Source organism: Muntiacus reevesi, chromosome 6, assembly GCF_963930625.1.
Source record: "Muntiacus reevesi chromosome 6, mMunRee1.1, whole genome shotgun sequence".
Lineage (NCBI taxonomy): Eukaryota > Metazoa > Chordata > Mammalia > Artiodactyla > Cervidae > Muntiacus > Muntiacus reevesi.
This window is the reverse complement of record NC_089254.1, coordinates 106,026,499-106,039,947: the sequence shown is the minus strand read 5'-3', so window position 1 is coordinate 106,039,947 and position 13,449 is coordinate 106,026,499.

The window sequence follows — 13,449 nt, the reverse complement described above, 5'->3', positions numbered from 1 at the left end:
TGCAGATGTGGCTCCCAAGGAGAAGCGGTTCCCATCCCACGTGGACGGTGTCAAGACCAAAACTTCCTCCGCAGTGGTCCTTGTATCTCGGATGACGGGAGTTGTGGTTTGCTGGGTCTGTGCTACCCGACAGCCAAGAACTAAGTGTTATCTGCGAAGGCTGTGGATTTCAGGCTGACAGAGCGTGTGTTACAGTTAAAAAAAAAAAAAAAAAAAGCAACCACCAAAAAACACATAACTCTGAGCTTCCAGCCCAGCCCTCCTTTCAAACAGGCTGAACCTGACTCGAGTCCTCGGGAATCTGTATTTCAGTAAACGATTCAAGTCGATGCCCTTAACAGGCAGAGTAGATGCAAATCACAAAAGTATGAGAAGCGTCCTGTTGGGGCACCTACTCTTGAGCCTACAAAGCTAATTTTAGACTAGCTATACCTGCAGTGTGTCCTTTGAGGTCTACCGCAAAGGGAAACATATTTTGGTCAGATGACTAATGACAGTTAAAATTTGCTGTTCTCTGAATCAGAATATCACCATGACAGAATGAACTTCTAGAGAGAAAAAAAAAAAGGGAGGGAAATCTGAATTTTCTTGATAAGGAAATTCATTTCTATAATTTTATTATTTAAAATATAGTAGTTAAAGTTTTGATGCTGGGAAAGATTGAAGGCAAAAGGAGAAGGGGGCAGCAGAAGATAGGATGGATAGATAGCGTCACTGACTGGATGGACATGAATTCGAGCAAACTCTGGGAGATAGTGGAGAACAGAGGAGCCTGACCTGCTGCAGTCCGTGGAGTTGCAAGGAATCAGACATGACTCAGTAACTGAACAACAGCAAAGCTAAAGTTTTCAAGTTTAACTTATAAGGCAAGAATGGCAATTACCAGCCTGTCAAGGGCTGGGCACAGAAACCATTGTATTACTAAACACGACATTTTCAACTGAGCTTCTTAGGACATAAGGCTAGTTCTGACAGTATAATGTGGTAACATTACCATTAAACGTTCTTCCTCTTGTGTTGTTGTTCAGCTGTGATCCCATGGACTGCAGCATGCCAGGCTTCTCTGTCTTTCATTATTGCCCTGTTGCTGCTGCTGCTGACTCCCTTCAGTTGTGTCTGACTCTGTGCGACCCCATAGACGGCAGCCCACCAGGCTCCTCTGTCCCTGGGATTCTCCAGGCAAGAACAATGGAGTGGGTTGCCATTTCCTTCTCCAATGCATGAAAAGAAAAGTGAAAGTGAAGTCGCTCAGTCATGTCCGACTTTAAGCGACCCCATGGACTGCAGCCTACCAGGCTCCTCTGTCCCTGGGATTTTCCAGGCAAGAGTACTGGAGTGGGGTGCCATTGCCTTCTCCCCATTATTGCCCTGAGTTTGCTTAAATTCATGTCCATTGAGTCTGCGATGCTATCTAACCATTTTATCCTCTGTCTCCCCTCTTCCTCTTGCCCTCAATCTTTCCCAGCATCAGGATCTTTTTCAATGAGTCAACACTTCTCATCAGGTGGCCAAAGTATTGGAGCTTCAGCTTCATCCTCAGTCCTTCCAATGAATATTCAGAGTTGATTTCCTTTAGGATTGACTGGCTTGATCTCCTTGCTGTCCAAAGGACTCTCAAGAGTCTTCTCCAGCACCACAGTTTGAAAGCATCGATTTATAGGATATGATCCAACTCTTTTTCTTTATGGTCCAACTCTCACATATGGATAACTATGTATGTAGCCATCCATACATAACATAACTACTGGAAAAACAGTAAGTTTACCTAGATGGATGTTTGATAGCAAAGTGATATCTCTGCTTTTTAATACACTAAGTTTGTCATGGCTGTCCTTCCAAGGAGCAAGTGTCATTTAATTTCATGGCTGTAGTCACCATCTGCATTGGTTTTGGAGCCCAAGAAAATGAAATCTAACACTGTTTCCACATTTTCCCCATCTATTTGCCTTGAAGTGATAGGACTAGATGCCATGTTCTTAGTTTTTTGACTGTTGAGTTTTAAGCCAGCTTTTTCACTCTCCTCTTTCACCTTCATCAAGGGGCTCTTTAGTTCTTCACTTTCTGCCCTTAGAGTACTATCATCTGCATATCTGAGGTTATTGATATTTCTCCTGGAAATCTTGATTCCAGCTTGTGCTTCTTCCAGCCCAGCGTTTCCCATGATGTACTCTGCATATGAGTTAAAGAAGCAGGGTGACAATAACAGCCTTGATGTACCCCTTTCCCAATTTGGAACCAGTCTGTTGTTCCATGTAAGGTTCTAACTGTTGCTTCTTGACCTGCATACAGGTTTCTTGGGAGGCAGGTAATGTGATCTGGTATTCCCATCTTATTAAGAATGTTCCACAGTGTGTTGTGATCCACACAGTCAAAGGCTTTAGTATAGTCAATGAAGCAGAAGTAGATGTTTTTTAGACTTCCTTTGCTTTTTCTGTGATCCAGCATATGTTGGCAATTTGACCTCTGGTTCCTCTGCCTTTTCTAAATCCAGCTTGTACATCTGGAAATTCTCGGTTCACACACTGCTGAAGCCGAGTGTGGATTTTGAGCATAATCTTGCTGGCATGTGAAATGAGTGTGACTGTACAGTAATGTGAACATTCTTTGGCATTACCTTTCTTTGGGATTGGAATGAAAACTGGTCTTTTCCAGTCCTGTGGCCACTGCTGAGTTTTCCAAATTTGCTGGCATAATGAGTGCAGCACTTTAACAGCACCATCTTTTAAGATTTGAAATAGCTCAGCTGGAATTTCATCACCTCCACTAGCTTTGTAGTAATGCTTCCTAAGGTCCACTTGACTTCACACTCCAGGATGTCTGACTCTAGGTGAGTGACCACAAATAATAGCTTATTAAGGTAATGACTTTTCTTTTTTTTAAATTCTTTGCCTTCAAAATTTGGGGGGATGGTGATGAAGCAATTTTAATGACTGAGGTTTACAAACTGTTCAAGAAAATGCATATTTTCAGAAGCATTTCAGATGGTCATATTCATGTTTTTTATTTCTAAATCCTAATGTTTTGGGGCTTCCCTTGTGCCTGAGCTGATAAAAGAATCCAGCTGCAATGTGGGAGACCTGGGTTCAATCCCTGGGTTGGGAAGATCCCCTGGAGAAAGGAAAGGATACCCACTTCAGTATTCTGGCCTGGAGAATTCCTTGGACTATACAGTCCATGGGGTTGCAAAGAGTCGGACACAACTGAACAACTTTCACTTCACTAATATTTTTGTCTGTTCTTGCTGCTATACATAATCACTGGAGAAAAATTCTTCTTAAAGTTGGGATCTAGAAATGGGACAGTGGAACAATTTAACTGGTTTTCAAGTTAAGAAAACAATCAAAGTGTCCATGTGCATCTTGGCTTTTTTTGTATGCACATCAATTTTAGCATCTTCCCCGGAATAGAATCAAAGGGGGATTTTTTTCAGGAGCAGCAGTGTAGGGCATGCTTGCACTCTCAAGGCACGTCAGTTTATTCAGCAAATACCAACAAACAAAGTGCTTTGCAAGCAATCCACCACTGGTTATTAGTAAGTGTTGCTGCATCAGTAATATTCTCTGGAAGATACAAAGTTAAGGCCTTCTATATTCTATAAGCCTTTGAAGGATGTAATAGCTGTTCTATTTTGTTTAAGTATCTTGCATATGGACATGACAATTTCAAAAGTTCTTGTGTGACATATCATTTGTCACTGGCTGAATGGAAATTGTCAAAGTGGCCTACTGTCTTTCTACAATATGTCTACAAAATCACTGAAGCCAGTTAGTTTCTATTACATCTTCTTAAGGTATAACCATTTTCGGATATAGAACTGAAGAGGGTAAAGAAGTTATAGTACGCTTGTCCTCATTGCTTTCACTGTATTTGTTCCTCAGTCTATAATTTTATGCATTTCTCTTTACAAGTTTTACATTCCATGAATATTTTTCAAAGTCCAGGTCACTATGTGTGTGAGACCTGGGAATCTTTCATCAAATAAGGAAAGAGGTGACATAGTTGAATTAATCCTTAATCCTCTATGTTGGATTAAAAAAAAAATTAAGGTTGATTCTTCATGTCCAGATGTATATACTGTGGTAGCATATTTCGTAATTTCAACAACCTTTTTGGGCACAACAAAATATAAATCAGGAAAAAGATTTTGAGAATGCTTCTAAGATAAATCAATATTTAGAATTCATAGGTTGGGCTAATCTCAAAAATCCTTTCTCTTCAATTGCTGAAAACTGGTAATCAATCTACAGTAATTATTTCTACAAGTTTTAAAAAATATTACCCTTCACAGATCCTAGGTTATGAGCCACTGTCTTATTAAAAGGATTCTTGTAAAGTTCATTATTTAGAGAGAAGAATGAATACTGGGTGTCTCGTTTTATCTAAACTCTCCCCTTTTCCCCCCTGCTCTCTGTATTTTTAATCACATCTCAGTTGAAGATGATTTAGCATGTCTTGTACATGACTTTTTTGTACTTGTGAAATTTTGATGTAGCCATGTTCACATTCTGGATTTAATTTTACCCTCCTAATATGTGAAAAATTACCAAATAGGACTTTTTCTTTTTAAAGAGCCACAGACTAAATGGAATTAAATAATTAAACATTAGTTTCTAAAGATTACTTTGTGTTATGAATGCAATTTCACCAAATAATTCTACAGTAATTAGAACTGTGATATGATCTAATCTTTATTATTTCTATTTTTCTGAACACCTATAGGCTCAAAAAGGATATAATAAGTTATCTGGGTAACAGTCTCTCAATATTCACATTAACTGGTATATGTTATTAACTGGTATATTCATATTAACTGGTATAACATAGACTCAACACACACCTTTCATAACTGTTGGTAATTATTATAGCATTTTACTTTGGCAGTATTAAACATACATTCATTGTATACTTCAACTGACTGTTAGAATTTCAACATCTAAAGCAGATCAACAGATCTGGCACCTCAAGTTAAAACTAGAATTTATAATACTTAAATTTGAAAGTAGATATTCCTATACCAACAATGAATGACATACTGTGTTGATGTTACTGAAGATTGGTGCACTGATGGGATGTGATGGAAATCTATCCAACAGTACAGTCTTACTCATGTACACGTTTAAGGATGCCAGAAATGGTATTTCGTAAGCATTCAGCTATTCCACTTTGCAGTAGCCAAGGTTGATTGTAGATGGAAATCTCCAAGCGGCTATTATTCATCTCAGTTGAAAGAATGGGTATTATTTTTTAATTATTTAAATATTTTATATTTATATGATGTAAAGAGGTTGAAATTATTTTCTGTTTTTGCCACCAGTGACCACTAGAATTCTGAAATGGGCACCTCTCCATTTTCTTTTTTTTTTTAAATTGGCCATGCCATGCACAACATGTGGAGTCTTACTTCCCCCATCAGGGATTGAACCTGCACCCCCTGCATTGGGAACATGGAGTCTTAACCACTGGACTGCCAGGGAAGTCCCTACTTTTGCTTTTTGTCTTTCTCTAGTAACATTTATTATTCTTTTTCTGTGCTTTGCAGAATGTTTGAAATATACAGCAATGGATAAAGAAGACAGGGGCTTCCCTGGTGGCTCAGATGATAAAGAATCTTCCTGCAGTGGCAGAGACCCAAGTTCAATCCCTGGGTCAGGAAGATCTCCTGCAGAAGGAAATGGCTACCCACTCTAGTATTCTTGCTTGGAGAACCCCATGATCAGAGAAGCCTGGCGGGCAACAGTCCACAGGGTTGCAGAGTCAGACACGACAGGGTGACCAACACTTTCACTTTTTCATAAAGAAGACAAAAGCCACCTATGACTGCACTATTCAGAGATAATCACTCAGCCTTTTGGTGTCTATCCTTCCAGGCCTCTTTTTTTCCTCTATATTTTTGTTTGTCTGTTTGTTTAACATAGTTGGAACCATAAGTACTATTTTGCAAGCTGCCTTTGTTACTAAATATATTTTAATATCTTCCCTGGTATTAAATATTCTTTTAAGACATGGATGAATTGCTTACACATTATTTCATTGTACAGGTTTTAATCATTTATTTATACATTTAGGTTTTAATTTTACCAATACATACATTTAAGATGAATCTCCTTTTCCTCATCTTGGGTGGCCTTGGCCTGCAGCTGCTTGAAGCAGAGTTTTGGTTCTGGTCAGGGATTAAAGTCGGGTCGCTGCAGTGAGAGCACCTTATCCTAGCCCCTAGGCCAATGGTCAGTGACAAGACCCTGGCCCTTAGGCTCTGTAGAAAAGGATTCCCACAAAGATGGAAAGTACTAAAACAAGTAAAGCATTTATTAGGAGGAAAAAGAGTCAAATACACATGGATAGACACATAGGAGGACTCAGAGAGAGTCACGCCCTCATGGTAGTTTAAATCTCGTACAGGGCGCATTCTTCCAGCTTTCCTTTGGCCAGTCGTCTTGTTTCATCTGGTTCTGAGTCCATATTTGGTTTATCTCAGGATCCTCACATGTGTGCACACGCATCCCTCACCCAAGATGGATTCCAGCAAAGAGGCCTATGGGTAGACTTGACATCACTCCCCTTTTAACCTCCAAGGAGTATTCTAGTCAGGAAGGTCTCCTAGACTTCGAGAATAGGAAATATGTGTTCTCTTATCTTTATCCGGGCAGGGCTCAGCTTGCTCGCTCGATTGCCCTGCTCTTTTCACCTTGGAGTATTGGTCCACAGGAGACGAACTCCAGCTGTTCATCCTGGGGGGTGTGGGGTGGCCATCTATCTCCTGTCTCAGTTCACAATTTTTATAAGCTTTTTTGATCATCTCCTTAGATGCAGTTGCCAGGAGTGAGAGATTACTGGGCAAGGGTATGATTATTTTAGACTCTTGAGATATATGACTAGATTTCTATCCGGAGAAGTTAGGCCAGTTTACATGCCAACTAGCAATATATAAATCTCACCTTTGCTTTATTTTTGTTGTTGTTGGGTCTTTTAATGTTCCAAGGTTTCATTTTGTTTTTGGCCACACCATGTGGCATGGAGGGGGATCTTAGTTCCCCAACCTGGGATAGAACTCCTGCCCCTTGCGGCGGGAGTGGGAGTCCTAACCACTGGACTACCAGGGAAGTTCCCCCAAATTTACTTTTATCTATTGAAATCTGTCAGTGTTTCCTTTTATGCCATCTAAATTTGTGTTTTGTCATGTTAATCTAAAAGTATAAAAAATGTTCTTAAATTTTCCTCTAGTTATGGGGAAAAAAAAACTTCAAGTCTTTCCCTTGCATGATTTGTTCATAGCAATAACCACTAACATTTATTGAGTACCAAATGTCAGGGACCATTCTTTGCTCTTTAATTATATTATATGATCCAATCTTCTCAGTTCAGTTCAGTCGCTCAGTCGTGTCCGACTCTTTGCAACCCCACGGACTGCAGCACACCAGGCTTCCCCGTCCATCACCAACTCCCAGAGTTTGCTCAAACTCATGTCCATCAAGTTGCTGATGCCATGCAACCATCTCATCCTCTGTCGTCTCCTTCTCCTCCTACCTTCTCAACTAGTCTATAATAGAGATAACATGCCTTAAAGGTGAAATAATTCGCCCAAGGTCATAGGACTAAGACGTGCACAGGTCAGGATTCAAATACAAGTTCCTTTAACCTCCCAGCCCAAGTTTTTTATTTTTCTTTTAGTTTTATTGAAATAGAATTGATTTACAATGTAGTGTTTAATTTCTGCTGTACACAAAGTGACTCAGCTATACATGGATGTATATCTTCTTCTTCATATTCTTTTTTTCTTATGGTTTATCACAGGATATTGAATACAGTTCCCTGTGCTATACAGTACGACCTTGTTGTTTATCCACAGTCCAAGGCCTTTAAAAAAAAAAAAAAATTTACTTATTTACTTGGTTGTGCCAGTAAAGCATCGGTTGCAGCACGCAGCATCTTCAATCTTCAGCGGCCTAAGGAATCTTTACTTGTGGCACACGGGATCTAGTTCCCTGGCCAAGGATTGAACCCAGGTCCCCTGCATTGAGAGCATGGAATCTTAAATACTGGACCACCAGGGAAGCTCCCGCAGCCCACACTGCTGCACTACTTCCTTTATGACCTTTAATCCAGCATTAATGTGAAATTGTTAACTGAAGGTAAGAAGAGAGAGCCTACTAGAGACAGCTGAAGATGGCTACAGATTTTTCATTGTGAAGATATTATTATTTAAAACATTCAGTAGCATGCAGCATTATCTTTTTGCTCCACATATAAATGGATGAGGACTTTCCAGGTGGTTCAGTGGGTTAAGAATCTGCCTGTGATATGGGAGATGCAGGAGATTCGGGTTTGATTCTTGGGTCAGGAAGATCCCCTGGAGGAGGACATGGCAACCCACTCCAGTATTCTTGCCTGGAGAATCCCATGGACAGAGGACTCCGATTCCCTGCTATTCTTGCCCTGTGTTGGGGTTCTGTGAATGTCCTGATTTCTCTTGGGCTCAAGTTCTGAGCACTGCTGAAGAATGTAGCCTCAGAGAAGACCATCTTCATCAGTAAATGAGGAAAAGCTAAGAGGAAGACTGGAGACTGCTTCCTCTAGGAAAGGATGGAAAACTTAACCAGTTTGAGTGATTATTCTAGCTCAAAGTTACCATGGATACAATAGTGTTTCAATGAAAAATTTGAATACTGGTTTTAGAGTTTGAAAGACATATCCCAAACCTAATGCAGGAAACTCTACGTTCAATTAAGTATAACCTGTCAAGTTTGGACTCATATCTAGAATATGTAAAGATCTCTCAAAATGCAATAACAAAACAAACAAAAAATCAAATTAGAAAATAGGTAAAAAAAACCATAAAGAGACAGTTCACCAAAGAGGATATGTGAATGAGAAATAAGCACATGAAAACATGTTTATCATCATTATTCATTAGCTCAGTTCAATTCAGTTCAGTCGCTCAGTTGTGTCCGACTGTTTGTGACCCCATGAATCGCAGCACGCCAGGCCTCCCTGTCCATCACCAATCCCGGGAGTTTACTCAAACTCATGCCCATCGAGTCGGTGATGCCAACCAGCCATCTCATCCTCTGTCGTCCCCTTCTCCTCCTGCCCCCAATCCCTCCCAGCATCAGGGTCTTTTCCAATGAGTCGACTCTTTGCATGAGGTGGCCAAAGTATTGCAGTTTCAGCTTCAGCATCAGTCCTTCCAATGAACACTCAGGACTGATCTCCTTTAGGATGGACTGGTTGGATCTCCTTTCAGTCCAAGGGACTCTCAAGAGTCTTCTCCAACACCACAGTTCAAAAGCATCAATTTTTCGGCGCTCAGCTTTCTTCACAGTCCAACTCTCACATCCATACACTGGAAAAACCATAGTCTTGACTAGACAGACCTTTGTTGGCAAAGTAATGTCTCTGCTTTTTAATATGCTATCTAGGTTGGTCATAACTTTTCTTCCAAGGAGTAAGCGTCTTTTAATTTCATGGCTGCAGTCACCATCTGCAGTGATTTTGGAGCCCCCAAAAATAAAGTCTGACACTGTTTCCACTGTCTCCCCATCTATTTCCCATGAGGTGATGGGACCAGATGCCATGATCTTAGTTTTCTGAATGTTGAGCTTTAAGCCAACTTTTTCACTCTCCTCTTTCACTTTCATCAAGAGGTTTTTCAGTTCCTCTTCACTCTGCCATAAGGGTGGTGTCATCGGCTTATCTGAGGTTATTGATATTTCTCCCGGCAATCTTGATTCCAGCTTGTGCTTCATCCAGGCCAGCATTTCTCATGATATACTCTGCATATAAGTTAAATAAGCAGGGTGACAATATACAGCCTTGGTGTACTCCTTTTCCTATTTGGAACCAGTCTGTTGTTCCATTATTCATTAGAGAAGTGCAAACTCAAACCACAATGAGATCATTGCACAACTATTAGAATAGTGAAAATAAAAAATAGTAATCTTACCAAATGCTGGTGAGGATGCTGAGAAATGATCTTTCATATGTTGCTGGTAGGAATGTAGAAGGGTTCAACCACTTTGGAAAATAGTTTCTTAAAAAACTAAACAATTCCAATACCAGAAAAAAAAAAACAAAAAACCAACCCTAAACAAATAACATTCCATATGACCCAGCAATTATAGTCCTGGGCATCTGTCCCAGAAAAATGAAAACATACCCTCACTCAAAAACTTGTATGGGATTGTTTATAGCAACTTTTTTGGTAATAGTAAAAAACTAGAAACAGTTACATCATCCTTCAAAAGATAAATGGTTAACCAAAGTATGGTACATCCATACCATTGACTACTACCCAGCAATAGAAAGAAATGAAATACTGATAATGAATAAAAACAACTTGGATGGATGTCAAGAGCATTATGATGACTGAAAAAAGTCAATTTCAAAAGGTTGTATGCTATGACTTCATTTTTTATAACGACAAAGTTATAGATAGTGAGTATGATTATGAAGGAGTAGCCCAAAGGAGACCTCTGGTGAGGGCATAGTTTTCTTCCTCCATTGCAGGGTGGTCACATGAGCCAACCCATGTGATGAAACCACTAGAATTTTACACACAGTACCAATGTCAGTTTCATGGTTTTGACAGTGTACTATAATACTGCATTTTTCTATACTACCATTGCAACTTTCTGTGAATCTAATCATTTCAAAGTAAAATGTTTCTTTAAAAATTAACACATCTGAAGCAGCCTAGATGTCTATCAACAGATGAATTTATGGATAAAGAAGTTGTGATACATATATACAACAGAACATGACTCGGTCATAAACAAAAATGAATCTGAGTCATTTCTAGTGAGGTGGATGAAAGTAGATCCTGAAATAAGCAGAAAGAGGAAGACATCGTGTATTAACACATATATATGGGATCTAGAAAAATTGTACTGATGAACCTATTTGCAGAGTACCAAATAGTGATGCACATAGAGACTTGTGGCAGGAGAGGGTGGACAAAGTGAGAAAATAACACTGAAACATGCACATTCCCATATGTAAACAGATGTGTGCTCAGTTGCTCAGTCGTGTCAGACTCTGCAACCCCATGGACTGCAGCCCGCCAGGTTTCTCTGTCCATGGGATTTCCCAGGCAAGAATACTGGAGTGGGTTGCCATTTCCTTCTCCAGTAGACCTTTCCCAAACCAGGAGTCGAACCCGAGTCTCCTGCATCAGCAGGTGGATTCTTTACCACTGCACCACCTGGGAAACCCCAAATAACTTGATCAGTTTATGTAAATGGACCTTGAAACATTCAACCTATTTAAAGGGTGTAAAGGATGTTTGCCTCTGTGCCCCTGGCTCAACTTAAGATGTAAGGCATTAGTCATACTGACGGAGCACCTGTGTGACCAGCTCCGGTTTCTGCCATCACCTCTTCAGCACTCCTCCTCCACCCCAGTCCCCTTCAGTCACCACTATCCCAAATTGGGTGCTTACTCCTGAACAGATCTTTATCATTTTCTTATATATATATTACTGATAAATAATATATAGTGTTTTATATGTCCTAAATTCTTTGTAAATGGTACCATACTGTGTGTAATCTCTAACATGCTTTTTCACTCAGCACTGCTGCTGCTGCTGCTGCCAAGTCGATTCAGTCGTGTCTGACTCCTAGCGACCCCATAGATGGCAGCCCACCAGGCTCCCCCATCCCTGGGATTCTCCAGGCAAGAATACTGGAGTGGGTTGCCATTTCCTTCTCCAATGTATTAAAGTGAAAAGGGAAAGTGAAGTCGCTCAGTCGTGTCCGACTCCTAGCGACCCCATGGACTGCAGCCCACCAGGTTCCTCCGTCCATGGGGTTTTCCAGGCAAGAGGACTGGAGTGGGGGTGCCATTGCCTTCTCCTCATTCAGCATTATGTTAATACTATCTGTTTGTGCTGCCTTTAGCTATAGGTCATTAATTTCTACTGCTCATTTTCAGTGTGTAGGGGAAAAAAACAACCCACAAGATATGTATCCTTTAGGTGCTGGACATTTAAATTATTTTCCTGTCTTTACTTTTAAAGTAATGCTCCTTTAGAGATCCTAGGATATGGCTCTTGTGTATATATTCAAAAATAGCCCCGGGATAAGAATTGCCAGATGACAGGATACGCACATCTTCATAAACACATTGCATTTGCCTGACTAATGATGAGATGGAGCATTGTGGTGCATTTATCGCCTACTCACTTTTTTTCTTTTCTGTGAATTTTGCACATTTTCCTCTAGGGTAGTTTATGACTTTAAGCAGTTATTTATATGTATTTATATGCTATTCCGTGTCGCAAATATTTTTTTCTCAATCTGTAACATAGTTTTGTCTATTATGTCTTTCGATGGAAAAAGTTTTAAATCTTTTTTTCCAATTAACTACAACTGATTTATGGTGAGAGTTGGACCATAAAGAAGAACTGATGCTTTTGAACTGTGGTGTTGGAGAAGACTCTTGAGAGTCCCTTGGACTGCAAGGAGATCAAACCAGTCAATTCTAAAGGAAATCAATCCTGAATTATTCATTGGAAGGACTGATACTGAAGCTGAAACTCCAATACTTTGGCCACCTGATGGGAACTGACATAAAAAAGACCCTGATGCTGGGAAAGATTGAAGGCAGGAGGAGAAGAGAAGGACATTCTCATCTCTTTTTACTGAAGACGAGATGGTTGATGGCATCACTGACTTGATGGACCTTGGTTTTAGCAAGCTCCAGGAATTGGTGATAGACAGGGAAGCCTGGCTTGCTTCAATCTATGGGATCACAGAGTCGGGCACAACTGAAGGACTGAACTGAACTGATAGGTACAATTGATTTGGGCTTCCCAGGCGGTTCAGTAGTATAGAATCTGCCTGCCAACGCCCGAGATGCAGGAGATGTGGGCCTAATCCCTGGGTTAGGAAGATCCCCTGGAGAAGGAAATAGCAACCCACTCCAGTATTCTTGTCTAGAAAGTTCAATGGACAGAGGAACCTAGTGGACTAGAGTCCATGGGGTCGCAAAGAGTCAGACACATCTTAGTTACTGAGCGCGTGCGCGCGTGCGCGAGCGCGCGCGCACACACACACACACACACACACACACACACACACACACACACCTGCACAGTTGATTTACAATATTATATTAGCTTTAGGTGCACAGCACTGTGATTTAATATTTTTATAGATTATACTCCAGTTAAAAGTGAAAGGCAGAGTAAATTTAAGATCCACTTCATATTTAGGTTATAGACCTTTTCTTGGATTTTACAGACTATGAGTAATGTTCCTACTTTAAGTCCATGGGGTCAACGATGCCTTGCCCCGGCCTGACATCCTGAGGATGAATACCGAGTCTCCTAGCCCTTGGCAGAACTGTTCTCAGGGGTGGCCTGCACCCTGAATCCCCAGCAAGATGGACTCCCAGTTGCCCACAGGAGAGACCTGCTCGTTAATCCCCCTTGATTTCTCACTTCCTTCACTTGAT